Below are 16,584 nucleotides of genomic sequence, written 5' to 3'. Positions count from 1 at the left end.
CCCACCTCCCATGCAACATGGTACTTGGTGAAGGTGCTTCCTGGTTTCTCTCATTTCATACCTACGCTAAGTGAGCAACATCACACCCCAGAAATGCCTGCTCTTTTCTTCTCTAAATACGAGAGTGAGAATCCCAACAGAGAAGAATACACTGGCATGGAGGAGGAGGCGGTATTCATAGTGGATTTTTTTATATGCTTATGTTTAATAATACCCACTACAGAAAGTAAAATGTGACACAAAGCTTCTAGGCTGGTAAAGAGAAGATACATAGTAAGGGCTCTTTTTTTCTTTTCTTTTCTTTCCTCTTCTTTTGTTGCTCCTTCCCCTCTTCCTTCTTTACTTCTTTTCTTCCTTCCTTCTTGCTTCCCCCCTTCCTTTCTTTCTTGTTTAAGTAAGACAGAATGGTTAGTCACACATTGCTTCTCTGCATCCCATCTCCTGGACTGATGTTCTGATTGGTCGGCGTAGGTTTGACCCTAATGTAATCCTCAGGGTTCTGTTCGCCCTCCATATGCATGGTTTCAAGTGTCCTGTGCTTTCCTGACCAGCATTTCCCCTTCCACCTGCACCTCACATGGAACTGGGAACATCCCCATACTTGCTCCAGGTGGCATTCCTTCCCCTGCCCCCTTTTGCTCATGGCCAGCCGGGGTCCTACACCCTCAGCAGCTGTGAAAGTATGGTTAGACCTGGTGGCCAGTGTTCCTCACAGGGAAGCTGTGTCCAAACCCAGTGGGTCAGAAGTGAGACACACACACCCGTTTTTCAGTCAGAAGACCTTAAGCCAACAGTTCAGCATTTAGCCTCATAAGTAGGGCATCTGTGACCGACAGTGACAGAATTTATGATGGGTAATGTGAGGGAAAATTCATAGTGCTTGGGGCTAAGGAAGGAAGATTCCTTCACATAGGAGGGAGGGCTATTTGATGCCCTTGTCATGCTTTTAGAGCATTTTTATGGTTCGGGGTTGGGGAGAGCATTGCAAACAAAATCAAAAGCTTAGTGTTTTGATAAGAGTGAGGGACCAGATGGAATTTCAGAGTTTTTGCATCTTTTTATGGTTTTTAAAAATAATTTATTTGATCTTGTGCAACTTTCTTTGAGATTCAATTTTCCCGGAATCATAGCTGGAGCACTTCTTAATAAAAAGGGAAATTGCTCTCTTTGTTAGAGAAGTTGGAAGTCTTTCGTGTGGCTTTTAGACATTTTTTTAAAGTTTTTTTTTTTTTTTTAAACTGGTTTTACTGGTTAGGTCTATTGGTCTTGATGGCATCTCACCATCCTTCCTCTCAGAACTACCTGTAGCTTTCTTTCCATTTCTTTCCAGTTGCATCTCTCCTCTTCTGTGCTATTCTTTCCTGCAATAATTTGAACTGAAGCATATCAATCATATATTCATATCTTTTCTACCTTGATTAGGTGACAGTGTTAGCAAATAGGCACTCATTCATGAAATTGATTTTTAAATAATAATGGTGTGAACTCACTAGGTAAAGTGTCCCAGATCATCAGAGCTCTCACAAGTCCTCCCAGTTCGATTTGGGTTTATTGTGACTGACACGTACTCAGATCTGCCTCTCCATTAATGTCAGCAGTGATGAAAAAGAAAGCTGTAGCCCTTTCCTGGGAATAAAATCAGGACCACAGGAAGAATCACAACTACATGTATTTTTTCCGTTTCCTCCCCTATAGCCCTGCCCTGCCCGTAGCCCCTCCTTAAGTTCCTCCAGAGAAGCTGAGTTAGTTCCTAAATGATGTTCCAGATGTGTTATGAACACGTTTCCTCTTGCTTTGTGGCACTACGGTCTGCCCTTCATTGTGGGATCCCCTGATGATTCCTGGGGGTGTAGCTGACTGGTTGCTGCAGATACAGCTTCTAGAAGACCTCAGAATGCTCTCTGTGTCCAGTGTCAGGATGTTGTCTGCTCCAGGGAGTGTCGGATCTCATGCCTGACTGCTGTGCACTGATGCTTTTGGGACTTGAACTTTTGGTGCCATCGATGTTTTGATTTGTATTCCTGTGTTTTATACTTTTGCCCATGAATCCATGGGTGAGAGGCTGGAAGGCTCATACATAAGAGAACTTTACTGTGCTTGGGATGGTCCTTTTCAATGAGAGGCCACTCTTCTGCTGTTGTTTAGTTGCTTAGTTGTGTATGACTGTTTCGGACCCCATGGACTGTAGCCCACCAGGCTCCTCTGTGCATGGGATTTCCTAGGCCAGAATACTGGAGTGGGTAGCCATTCTCTTCTCCCAGGGGAATCTTCCCAACCCAGGGATCGAACCCACGTTTCCTGTATTTCAGGCAGATTCTTTACTGCTGAGCTACCAGGGAAGCCTGACTCTTCTATTACCAAACATATATAACTTATCTCTCCTGATATGATTCTCCCTTCTCCCCATTAACGTCAGGATAATTTTTGCTTCATCTGATAAATGATCTTCTGAGGATTTTATCCCAACCATTCTCCTGTCATTCCGAAATCTTAAAGTGAACATAATTTAGGTTAATCTAGAAATCCTTCTTGAGCAGCTCCACCCAGATTACCCCATGAGTTCCACCCCTTTTTCTCTCCTGGAACCCTGGGCTCCACCACGTGTCAGTGGCTTTGCTCAGGCCATTTCTTACCTGAATTCTGCCTGCCTGGTCACACAGTTGACTCTTCAAGTCTATGGAAAGATGTATGGTGATGTCCACCCAGACTGAACCCAGGAATCACCCAGGACTTTCTAATGTGTGCTCAGAATGGAGAAGCCCTGCATTAGGGAAGGAGGTACTTCTGAATTGGGTGAGATTTTGGTAAGTAAGGAAAAAAAGCATAGAATGGAAAGAAAAGGATGTTTTCAGTAGAGAACACAGCAGTTCATAAGGAAGGTAATGCCACGGGATACTTCTGAGGTCCCTGTGTATTAGATTTCCAAGGCTACTGTAGCAAAGCACCACGTGGTCCCTCTGAAGATGCTAAGGAAGCCTCCTTAACTTCTAGCCCTACCTCCTAGCTTCTGGGAGTTCCTCAGCTCTTATCAGCTTAACTCTCACCTTCACAGGGCATTCACCCTGTGAGCATGGCCTTTTAAAAATCTGAACAAAATGATTTTATTTATGTATTTATGTTTATGTAATATACATGCATGTATAATAAATAGATAAAATGCATACAGTCTATTTGGATACTCATGGGCTGTTTGTGACACCTTATACAGCAGTGAAAACTGGTTATGCTGGAGCAGGGGCCCTACTCCATGATGACCTCATCTTAAGTAATTGCACCTGTGATGACTCACCTTCCAAATAGGGCCACATCTAAGGTACTGGAGGTTAGCAACTCAACATAAGCATTTGGGGGAGGGCATAATTCAGGGCTTCTTTCTGCTTTATGCCTGGATGTGGAACCAGTTTAAACTGGAAGTCAGACTAAGATACAGTTCCTCCCACTGCTGGGACCAAAGTACTATGTGTGTTTTATGTAGACATGACCTAGATGTGCTTCTCAGAGATTCTGAATCTCTGACATTTTTCTCCAAGATAAATATGGTTTCTGAACAAAAAATAGAGCTTTAAGATACATGTGTTGTGCCACTAAAGGACTGTCTGAAGGTAACTAACCTCATAGTGCTGGTTGAAAATGAGAGGAAAATAACACAGAAACAACTTCTTAAAACACTCACTTACTGGCTGTGCCGGATCTTTGTTGCTGTGTGGGCTCTTCTCTAGTTGCACAGAGCGGGGTCTACTCTCTAGCTGCGTGTGCAGGCTGCTCAATGTGGTGACTTTTGCTGTTGCAGAGCGTGGGCTCTAGAGCCCAGGCTCAATAGTTGTGGGGCATGGGCTTAGCTGCTCCATGGCACGCGGGATTTTCCTGGACCAGGGACTGAATCTGGGTCTCCTGCACTGGCAAGGGGGTATGTTACCACTGAGCCACTAGGGAAGCCCAGAAACAATTTTTTTTTTTAAAGGGAGTTTTACTTGTGTTACTATGAATAATATTCATAAACCAAATAGCATTCAGACGACACTTTTAATTCAGAACTGCAAGTATGAGAAGGATTTTTGGGCTTGGACTAGCATGTATTTTGGCTACCATTATGATTTAGAATCCTAACAGGATGTTAGGGAGCTCTGTGTTCTACTGCTTGAAAGGGACAAATCTCTCGTGCACAATTATTTAAGTCACTGCTCACTTAACGATCAGACTTGAAATTGAACAAGTCTTTCCAGTATTGACTGTGTCAAGGCAAGGACTCAGGAGATGAAGGAACTTGCAGACTTAATTTTTCAACTTGCTGTAACTTAATTTTTCACCTTGCTACAAGATGGGGGGAGACGTCTGCTAAGGGTGGTTTTGAGAAAACACTGAAAAACTCCTGCTCATAATCCAGTCTGTGTATTCAAAGAGGGGACTTCCTTGTAATCACTTTGTATCAGGCCTGGCAGTTTGGAGATGGACAAGCCTTCACGTGGGAGCTGAGTTTGGTGCTGGAGGCAGGTTGGGCCAGGGCCTTGTGAGTTGTGATTTGGGGGCTACACTCCATGACACATGCCCTCCCGTCCCCCATTTACTCAGCTTCGTTTGTTAAGCATTTATCGTCATGGGACTCCATGACTAAATTTCCACTCATAGATGGTATGTATAGAGACTCCTTGACATTACATGGGTTTATATGATTAAATCTCTCTCCTGTTAATTAAATCCACAGCAGAAGTTGCAACTTTAATTGTGGTCTCTCTGACTGATTCCCAGTGAAAGATAATGGTTTCTCATTTGATGATGCCGTCATTCCTATGCTTCCTTCTGATACAATTAAAGGTGTCATTTGAGAGTGGTATTCCAGATATTTCTACTTGTTTCTAGCACTGTCTAAAATAAGAATGCTTATTTGTTTGGGGCTGACTGCTGTTCAACTCTCATTTGACCTAAGGCAGGAAGGGGGCACCAAGAAATATGTACCATAAAATATTCATGACGAGACTGTGGGATTTATACGAGAAGGAGGTGGGGAGAGAGAAGCAGATATCTTGTTTTCTCCTTTTCCTCCCTCTTGAACTCCAGTCCATCACTGGACTTCAGTTCAGTTCAGTTCACTTCAGTTGCTCAGTCGTGTCCAACTCTTTGCAACCCCATGAATCGCAGCATGCCAAGCCTCCCTGTCCATCACCAATTCCTGGAGTTCACTCAAACTCATGTCCATCAAGTCGGTGATGCCATCCAGCCATCTCATCCTCTGTCGTCCCCTTCTCCTCCTGCTCCCAATCCCTCCCAGCATCAGAGTCTTTTCCAATAAGTCAACTCTTCGCATGAGGTGGCCAAAGTACTGGAGTTTCAGCTTTAGCATCATTCCTTCCAAAGAAAGCTCAGGACTGATCTCCTTCAGAATGGACTGGTTAGATCTCCTTGCAGTCCAAGGGAACTCTCAAGAGTCTTCTCCAACACCACAGTTCAAAAGTATCAATTCTTCGGCACTCAGCTTTCTTCACAGTCCAACTCTCACATCCATACGTGACCACTGGAAAAACCATAGCTTTGACTAGATGGACCTTTGTTGGCAAAGTAATGTCTCTGCTTTTCAATATGCTATCTAGGTTGGTCATAGCTTTCCTTCCAAGGAGTAAGCGTCTTTTAATTTCATGGCTGCAGTCACCATCTGCAGTGATTTTGGAGACCAAAAAAATAAAATCTGACACTGTTTCCACTGTTTCCCCATCTATTTGCCATGAAATGATGGGACCAGATGCCATGATCTTCGTTTTCTGAACGTTGAGTTTTAAGCCACATTTTTCACCCTCCTCTTTTACTTTCATCAAGACTCTTTTTAGTTCCTCTTTACTTTCTGCCATAAGGGTGGTGTACTAAGCCTCATCTTTCTTGCCTCCGACTCTGTCTGAAGTCTGTGCACTCCTCTCTACCTGCCCTTCTCAGGCTGAGCCGCCCTCGCCCTCACCATGGTCCTGTACCAGCCCTTCCTGCCGCTCCTCTGCTTCTACTCTCTGTCCTTCAGACCTCCACCTAGAGACCTGGGTCATCATTTGTGGGAACAGTCCTGGGCCTGCTCACCCTTGACTAAACTCTAAACTCAGCCTGTGAGGTGCTTCGTGGGCTGTGCCTGGGGGCCCACATACTCTGTCCTCCACGCCAACACACGCTGGGCAAACTGCTCTCCTCACAGGTCTTCACGCCTGGGGAGGACCGCTCTGCCTCAGGGCCTTCTGCCTGGAGCACTAGGCTCTCATCAGCATGCCCTGCCAGCACACACATGTGTGCGTGCACAGAGGTTTGCACACACTCACACACGCAACCTGCTCCTCATCACAGTTTCGCTGTGGAGTCTTCCTTCTTTCCTTACTTCTTCCTGTCAATTTTCTTCACTAGGTGAGCATCTTGTCAGTTTTCCTTTTCAACACATACTGTGTTCTTCCCACAAGCCTGGAAAATCATAAGCACTAAATATTTGTTGAATGGATAAGTGAATGAGACGTGTAGAAAGAAAGGGGAAAGAAAAGAGAAAAATGAGGATAAGTGGGTCTTCCCCACCCTCATAATTTTAAAGTTGAGAAAAGCTTTTGATTTAAAAAAGAATTATAGAGAACACTGTAGGCGAATGGTTATTATATAAACTATCTACTTGGATCATTACCTGTAATTTGTCTGGAAATTTCATTCTAAGCACTGTGTGTTTTGAGTAGCACTTCTGCAAATGGAATTATGCCATGATAAAAATGCTGGCTTTTTAATTGGGAAAGAAAAAAAAGAAACTTGGAAAGTAATTTTTCTAGGTGAATCTCCAGTATTTTTTGGATCTAATAAGATATCAAATCTGTGTATATTTCTCTTCCTGGCTTTTAAGACTTGATCTACTTTTTCCCAGATTACTAAATGATCTTATTTCTTGTGGCGTTTCAACTATGCCCCCTTAACTACATTCATTTATTCAATATATATTTCTGAGTGCCTACTATGTTCCAATACTTTCCAGACTTTTGTACTAATATCCATAGTATTTCCTTTGTTAATGCTACTTTTCCTAACTGGAAAATCACTTTCTATTATTTTTTCCATTCAGCTTTCAGATTCTAGCTCTGTCCTACTTTTTCTAGGAAGCCACTCCTATTTTAACTCAATGATAATTCCTCCATATTTAAAACTCTTTTTGCATGTACGGTCTGTAACAGCTATTTATGGTTTAAATTATTTTTACATGAAGTAGTTTGCTCTCCAGAGACAGACAAGAGGATTTGGGGACTGGAGACACTTACCTGTCTTGTACACCATCCTACCTAGTAGAATTCCGGGAACATAGTAGGTACTCATTAATTATCAGTGGATTCATTAATTGACCTAATTGCTGCTGTGGGTACATGAGAACCATGGCAGGTAAGCCCTATGCCCCAGAGGCATCTATCCTGCTCTCTCAAGGACTTGGGAGTCAAACACAGTGGGTGGGCTTCCTTGTGGTTGTGACTGAATGGAAGCCAAAGTATTATCAGTGAATGTTTGAGCCCAAAGGGTTGGTCCCTCTGATAGCTGAGACAAAAGATATTTTTCCCCCAAATCAATGCCGTGATGTTCAAACATCATCCAGGGAGGAGGAGACTTCAGTCTATTGACTTATGGATTCATTGGCAGAGCTATTCTTGTGGCTGGTAAGAGTCTGAGACATTATTCACTGTGAGACTCCTTATAAGATCCTCTTTGCTCCTGAGTTCTGCCTCTGTGCTTGCCGTGAAACCCTCTAATAACTCGGTCTCCCATATGCTTGCTTCTCATTAGATATCCATAAACAGGCATTCAGGCTCCATGGACCTGATTAAGCCAAGCTTCCCTCTGACGGGTGGCAGAGCTACTTTGAAAGGGCTCAGGGAAATCAGGTAACCTGCTAGCCTGGGACCAGTCCTTGGGCCGTAGTGACCTCATCAAGGTAATGGCAGGTAATGGTAATAGTTGTGGGAACTCTCTGAGCAGCCAGCCGTAACATTTGAAACTTGTTAAACTCTCTCCAGATAGTAATTTTAACCTGCATCTTGCTGTGGTTTATTTGAATAGAGGGGAGGAACATTCACTGCTTTGCACCACCTGCCTCTCTCTGGCAGCAATTAGGGAGAAATCTTCATCTAGACTTCTCTATAGGGGAGCGGGACGGGGTCGGGAGGAGGGGGTGAGCATAGTCTCCTATTTGTGCTACTGTCTCCTTCTCTTTTGTTTTAGGTCAGGTTTCCTGAGCTTCAGAATTTCCTTCAAGAGAAAAACAAACTCTCAACCCATGATGGCTTTGGAATTCCCCAAAGTCATCTTAACATTCATATCAAATTCTGTCACTTGTTCTTGAAATCCGGAATAATTTTTAAAATTACTTAGACTAATTTTCCTAAAGTCAACAGCACACAGATCAGGAAAGTAAAGTGAGTTTGACAGGTCAATTGCAGTCAACAGGAGTGGGGTGGGGGCGGTGGGGGAAGATTCTGCTGCTTGTTGTTTTTCAAAGGTTTCTTTGCACTAATTCTGCTGCCGTCACCCAGACGCGCCTGCTGCAATAAGGAGACTCGGCAAACAGCAGGGGCTCCAACAAAAATATATTTGAGAACTATTATGCTGTTATGGAAGAAAATTAAAATGAAATTGACAGTAAGGTACCTCTTAAATTTTGAAAGGAATTTTTGAGAGAAGCATCTGTTTCACTGTCACATATGCTATTTAACTTTTTCTCCACTTAAAAAAGAAATTTGCAAATATCAGTGATATTCCTTTTCTTTAAGGAATTTTAAAAAAAATTAGAATTCACTACTCTGCCATCAAACAAAAACAGAATTATCACTTCTTTAAATAACTGGTGAGGAATTTCTGTGAAGACAAAGGGTCCTGTGAATGCCAACTTGTCTGTGGCATCTGAAATATAGACAGATCTGTGATTCTGAAGCATTTACTCTATTAACATTTGGACTTGGGTCTCTGTGAGCTGGTAACATGGTTGAGAGAAAATTGTCATGTCCTACTGTATAGTTTTGCTCCAAGGCATTACCAGTCATCTCCAAGGATATTAGAGGATATTAAATTTCTTAGATCAAAATTAATTTAAATATACTTGAATTTCAAAAGATATATAAAGTGTGAATTAGAGAGAGATGTAAGTGACTCCTACCACCAGAGGAGTATAAATCATGTCATAGGTGGGCAATGCATGCTTTGGTTTGCAGTATTGACCCCATGGACTGCAGCACCCCAGGCTCTTCTGTTCATGGGATTCTCCAGGCAAGAATACCTGAGTGTGTTGCTGTTCCCTTCTCCAGGGGATCTTCCTGACCCAGGGATCGAACATGGGTCTCCTGAGTTGGCAGGCGGATACTGTCTGAGCCACTAGGGAAGCCCATGAGCCATCTTATGCTATGTTTGTTGAAATATGTTATTTCACGTCTGCATAAAAATAAATCACCATTCTTTAGAGCAAAGAATGTTCACTAAAGTGCATAAAATGCCTCTGAGCAGTACCGTGACTAGGGAGAAGGAACAATTGCAAAGCCAAGAGTGAGAGTTTCTGATGACTGAGGGGAAGGGCAGACGTCTATGTTGAGGCATGAGGTGGATTTCCCGGATTCAGAGACTTGGCTTTCTCTAATAGATGGTCTTCAAATTGTTGAAGAGTCAGGTAAGCAGATTTGGTCTGAAAGAAAATTATGAACATGAACAACATTTCTCTGAAGATCCAGCCATATCTTGGGAGAGAAACAGAGAAGGTCTTAAAATCTTTGTTCTTTTCCAAAAGCAGGTTGACCTGATTTAATGTTGAGCATCCCTGCTGGGTGAGTTTACCACAGGATGGGTGTGTTTACCACAGGATGGGTGTCATGAGGCTCCTGCTTGGGAGAGTGAGAAGAGGAGGGGCAGGGAGTGAGACACACAAGGAGTCCTGGGCCAGCCTGGGGGTGGTTGGGAATGGGCGGATGGGCAGAAGAGGGTTGTCTAGATCTGATATGGATTAATGTTGGTTTTAAGATGGTCCACTCCTGGAGGTCCAGGGTCTTAGGACGAGTGTCAGTCAGTGTCAGTTGGGTCTGTGTATCCACACAATTTATTAGGGTTCCTGCCTGCAGTGCTAGGAATACAAGTGAAAGGATTCAGTGACTAGAGAGAGGCATAGGGCCAAGTCAAGCTGACTGGTGTTTATGATAAGGTTTCCCTAAGAATTTAGCAGAAGCCCTGTCAGATAGACTTGGACAAAGAGTAAAAGTCACCTGATGGCCCATGTGCAGTAGGCAAGCAGATGGCCTAGGCTCACTGCAGCCTCCCTGGGCTCTGATTTATTTGCAGTGAGAGCAGTTTCAGGTGGCGCCGGTTGGTCCATGAAAGCCTACTGATCTCTGGCCTACTTCGGTCAAGACTGATTTAGGAACTTGCCATCGGGCTGGGTTAAACTAGTGCAGGGGCCAGGGAAGGCAAGAATAAATATTGAATATAACAGATTCTTTTCACTCTGATCAAGAAACCAAATATCAAAGCCAAATATCTGACATCTGAGTAAGTCCATGTGTTAGAACAAGTGAAGACAGAGTTGTTTTGCTTCTTTGAGCTCAGAGATTTTGCAGAGTTTGTCTTCACAAGGGCAGACCAGGCATCAGGTTCTGAAGTATTTAAGAAGATCTATGCCAAGGCAAAGTCCCCATATTTGATGTTTTCACTGCAACACTGTTCAACAGGCCGCATGCTTCCTGTGAGATTCTTTCTTTCAAATAGAAACACCCAGCTTGACAATTTTCCTTAATCACCTGACTTGACTCTGAATAAAATTGTGGGTGTGCAACCTTGATCCCACTTGCAATCAACCTAGCCTTTAAGACTCAGATAAAAACTATTTCCACTCTACAAAGGGGTTTCCCCCGGTGGCTCAGTGGTAAAGAATCCACCCATCAATGCTGAAGATGCAGAAGATGCAGGTTTGATCCTTGGGTCACAAAGATCTCCTGGAGAAGGAAATGGTATCCCAGTCCAGTATCCTTGCTTGAGAAATCCCATGGACAGAGGAGCCTGGAGATTTACAGTCCTTTGGGTCACAAAGAGTGGGACCACGACTGAGTGGCTGAGCACGCACCACTGTACAAGTCCTAAGATGTCCAGTGTCCTTGAAATAATCTCTGAGTTGTTGGTTGCTGTTGTTTTTATCTATTTTTGCAGTGGACGGTTAGGGGAGCTAGAAAGTTGTTTTATGCGGTCTCTGCTGGCTCTGAGCTTAACTTCACTGAACCACGTCAGTCTCTGAGTGATCTTGCTGTGTTTTCCAAGCTCTTCTTGTTCTGCCTTATGCCCATGTCATTCTCATTGACCGCTCTCAAACACAAAACTGTAAAATGCAGCACAATTTTAATGACGTTTTGTAGCAATAGGATGGTTAATTACCTTGCTGTCCCTAGACGCTTTAACACAGATAATTAACCCTCAACTTACAAGTCCTTATGCATTTTGTCACTGAGCGTTTCTCCTTGGCCAGTTTCACCAGTTTCCAACCTCTTACCATGTCCCTCAGTCTTCACCGCCTTTCTTTTCCCCACTCCTCCCTTTTGCCTCCAAACTCCTGTGAATTTTTTCTTCAAAATAGATTAGCTTCCTCTGTGTTTTAAAAATTCTTTTCTCAGCTGCAGGTTGTGACCAATTATCGGGCTGAGAAATCCATTCCGTAAAGTGAAATAAGCATTTTAAGAAAACGTAATCAAATAGGAAATACCCAAGTGCATTGCTCATGGGAAGTGGAATTTTCCTGTAGGTTTCATGCTATTGTGAAGTGCGTTTTACTCCACTGCTGTAGGCTATGCAGCATAAAGCGTCTTTCCACTCACAAGTGTTCTAGCAAGGTATTTTCCAAAACAAATGACATTGTCCTGTTACACTGATTCTCAAAAACCAAACCCACTATTCATGGAAAACTGCTCCACCAACGCTGCTATGGCAGCGCGGACTTTAAAAGCTGTTCTCAGGGACTTCCTCGGTGGTCTGGAGGCTAAGATGCCACTCTTCCGCTGCAGGAGGTGCGAATTCAGTCCCTGGTTGGGGAAATTAAGGTGTCACATGCTGCTCAGAATAGCCAAAATAATAATAACAATAATGAGAAGTTTCAAAAAATCTTGGCATGGCAGGAGCAAAGGCTAATGTGATGATATATTTCAGGGCAACAACCTTCATTTAAAAGTGTGTTGACCTTTATTTAGGAAAAAATCCAAGCTGATTCCTCAATTTCACGCTACTCCTCTGTTACTAAAATCTATAAAGATAGAGTGAAGAGTGTGGTGAGGGAAACAGGGAGATGGTCTCATTTAATTCAGACATTTCTCATTTAGGTTATTGGTATCAGTATTGCCCAGCTGGGACCTGCCAGGTCAGGGTGCTGAGATCAAATGTGTGTGAGCACTGATGTTGGGCTGGCAAGGTGGGAGATAAGTAATTAGGGTAAAGGACTCCAGTTTGATAAGCAACATAAGTTAAGAGATAAGGGAATTTTTTAACAACTTGTTTTGTTTTCTTTTTGGATCACAGAGCAAGAATTTCTATTTAAAATGATGACTTTTTAAAATTTTATTTTCATTGAAGGCTAATTACTTTACAATATTGTGGTGATTTTTGCCATACATTCACATGAATCAGCCATGGGTGTACACGTGTTTCCCGTCCTGAACCTCCCTCCCCATCCCATCCCTCAGGGTCATCCCAGTACACCAGCCCTGAGCACCCTGTCTCATGCATCGAACCTGGACTGGCGATCTACTTGACATATGTTAATATACATGTTTCAATGCTATTCTCTCAAATCATCCCACCCTCGCCTTCTCCCACAGAGTCCAAAAGTCTGTTCTTTACATCTGTATCTCTTTCTCTGTCTTGCATATAGGGTCATCATTACCATCTTTCTAAATTCCATATATATGCATTAATATACTGTATTGGTGTGTTTTTCTTTCTGACTTACTTCGCTCTGTATAATAGGCTCCAGTTTCACCCACCTCATTAGAGCTGTTTCAAATGCATTCTTTTTAATGGCTGAGTAATACTCCATTGTGTATATGTACCACCACTTTCTTATCCATTCATCTGCTGATGGACATCTAGGTTGCTTCCATGTCCTGGCTACTATAAACAGTGTTGCGATGAACACTGGGGTACACGTGTCTCTTTCAATTCTGGTTTCCTCGGTGTGCATGCTCAGCAGAATGATAGTTTCTGCACGTGTGCTCAGTCATGTCTGACTCTTTGCAACCATGTGGAGTGTAGTTTGCCAGGCTCCTCTGTCCATGGGATTTGCTGGGCAAGAATACTAGAGTGGGTTCCCATGCCCTCCTGCAGGGAATCTTCCCATCCTAGGGATCAAACCTGTATCTCCTGTGTCTCCAGCACTGCAGGTATATTCTTTAAAATGATCTGCCCAGCACTTATTCCTAGATCAATATACCTATAAAATTAGAACTTTTCTCAAACAAATTCACAGAAATAATTATGAGTAATTCATAAAGTACACACAGGAGTCATAGGGAGAAGTCTTCATCTGTAACAATGATTTGAAGTTCCAGGGACTTCCTTGGTGCTCCAGTGATTAAGACTCTAGACTTCCAATGCAGGAGGCACAAATTCAGTCCCTGATTGGGGACCCATGTCATGCAGTGCAGCTGAAAAAATTGAGAAATTAAAAAACTTAAAAATGAAAATTCCATTTTTCCTTGCTGAGTAAGACTACATGATTGATTGGCTCTGGACACTCGAGGCAAGAGAGCAGACTCTAAGACTCAGGATACTTTAAAATGTTTACATGGTCTAATCTAGTATTCCGAGTCACAGAGAAAACCAGTTCTGTGCCGCTCCATCCAGTTTAGGGGAGGGAGTACTTTGTTGTAGCAGCGGTAAATGACTACAGATGACACCTTGGAAGATGATTTCTAAACCATTAAGTATTCAGAACTATTTGTAAAACATATTGATAGACTTATAACAATACTGCATTGTTATTAGAATCCATGATGCTAATACTAGCTGTAAGGAGAGCTTTGACCAAAACAGATCATAAAGCTTTAGAGTCTGTCCCATTCATTGTGTAGCTGTGGTTATTTTCTGCTCACTGACCAAAAATCTTTATGGAAGTTTGATTACAAACAGTTACTGCCTATAACCAACTCCATTTATAGTAAAGGCTATTTTAATACCTAACAATAGAGGTCTCTGCTTTAGACAGATGCTATGAAATTTCCAGTGTCAGCAATAGCAATGAAGCTATTTTTCAATTACTAGAATGCAAGGCAGCATTTATTCCTTTTTATTTTTCTTGAAAGAGTACCATCTGTCATTATCCTCCCTTTGGGTAAATAGCCAATGTTCCTGTAGCACACTTGGTCATTTTGTGAGGCTACCAGAAGTAAATTGGACATCATCGTCCTTATGCTACATTTTAAACCATCATTAAGAAGTATTAGTTTCCACTTCTAGCTACAAGTTAGGAGTACCTTTATTTCTGCTGAAACAACAAGACATTTTTAGATGAAACCTCTCCCCACCCGCCGGTCATATTTTTCTTTAAAACCATGGAATAGCGATGGACTCAAATACGTGTGAAAGAACTGAATTTCCCAAAGACAAGGGCTTCTTAGATGAGTAAGAGACAGAAGATACTTTCATAAAAGCAACCAATTTAAAAAAATTTTTTGTTAAAAAGTTTTATTTATTTGGCTGCATCGGGTCTTCACAGAATCTTCATTGCATCATGTGGGATCTTTGGTTTCGGTACACGGGCTCTCTAGCTGTGGCACTGGAGCATGGGGCTTAGTTGCTCCATGGCTTGTGGGATCTTAGTTCCCAGACCAGGGACTGAACCTGTGTCCCCTGCATTTCAAGGTGGAGTCTTAACCACTGGACCACCAGGGAAGTCCTGCAACCAGTTTCTGTGTTGGGAGCAGGTTGGGAAGAGGAGAGATCCTTCTAGGAAAGGACAACCTTTACTCTTTACCTTTAGGTTAGGAAAAAGCAACCAGACTTTGTACAATGGCATGCTGGATTTGGATTTTGGATTTGGAAAGGTTTTGGGAGATGAAGAAGGCTTCCTTGTGGCTCAGTTGGTAAAGAATCTGCCTGCAATGTAGGAGACCCGGATTCGATTCCTGGGTCAGGATGATCCCTGGAGAAGGAAATGGCTACCCACTCCAGTCTTCTTGCCTGGAGAATGCCATGGACAGAGAGCCTGGCAGGCTACAGTCCATGGGGTGGCAGAGAGTTGGACATGACTGAGGACTAGCACTAACACTTCAGGAGATGGAGATGGGAGGCAGCTAGTGAAGGAGGCTTGCACAGAAGGAAGCAGGCATCTGGGTGAGTGAAGTAAACCAGGCAGGGCCCTTCTACTGGTCTCTCAGGAGATGGTGGTGGTGAGGCTTTAGGTTTAGAAGGCACAATGGTGTTACCAAGATCACACAGGTTTTTGGAATTCCCCTCAGGTGCGAATAACCTTGTAAGAAAGACAAGTGGAAGCCATGTATCCCCAGCACTTAACACATATGATTGATGTCTAATAAGCATTTGTTGGCTAAATGAATGAATGAGACAAATAGTGCTGAAATTAAATAGTTAACTCTGTAGAGGGGAAGAAGCATAGTGTTTACCTGTTGAGTCACTGAGGAGAGAGAGTACTGTGTAAATCCACAGAAGAGACACTGAAGGAATATCTCCTTTTCTCTTGAACAACTTTCTGGTTCAGATTTAAACGCAAATTGTGTTCATCATTTGACTTATTGAGTCAGGAACATAGTCTACTTTGCAGAGAGGCATAGGAGACTATTAATTGGATTGTGGATGGTGATAATCAAAGATGATCTGTCTATTACTCTTGTCTGGGCCAATTAGTTATATGGGATCCTAGGAGATTCTTCCTTGTGGCTCAGTTTGTTCTTTCTTAAAAACAGGACTTAGAATTTCTGAAGTGTTTAGTGAGAAGGGCTAATAGATTGCCAAAAACAATTTTGGTTGGCCTTCAGAACAAGTTGGAGCTTGCTACCCAAAGGGTATGAGCAAAGGAGCTGGTTCCTAATCCATCTGCAGAGCTCATGTGGGCTCAGTGAGACCACATGGAGACCTACAAGCAATGCCTAGATGCCCATCAGAGGGAAAGACCAGTCTTCCAGGGACTTCCTAGTGGTCCAGTGGTTTAAGACTCTGTACTTCCAATGCAGAGTGCATGGGTTCTATCCCTGGTCTGAGAACTAAAATCCCATATGCAGCCAAAAAAAAAAACAAACCCAACCTTCCAGCCCCTGATGATCTGTGTTGGGTTTAGTTAATTTCTTTGTTATAATGGGGGTAATAGCATGAGGAAATCACTTGTAACTGTTTCCAAGCTGCTAAATTGCTTTAAAAAACAACAACAACAACAACAACTTTAAAGGCTCAGAAGGGGAAGAAAGCAAAACCTCTTGAAGAATTAAAATTTGACATCATAATCTGCCTATGATGTCAAAGTTATTTAAGCCATTTTGGGAGCCTGTACAAAGTACATAAGTCATTCACCTCTCCTTTACTACTACAAAGTTGTGTTTGCATGTGTGTGTGTGTATGTGTGTAAACTACCATTAC

The sequence above is a fragment of the Ovis canadensis genome, chromosome 13 (assembly GCF_042477335.2).
Source record: "Ovis canadensis isolate MfBH-ARS-UI-01 breed Bighorn chromosome 13, ARS-UI_OviCan_v2, whole genome shotgun sequence".
In the NCBI taxonomy this organism is placed as follows: Eukaryota; Metazoa; Chordata; class Mammalia; order Artiodactyla; family Bovidae; genus Ovis; species Ovis canadensis.
This window is presented reverse-complemented; position numbering follows the sequence as displayed.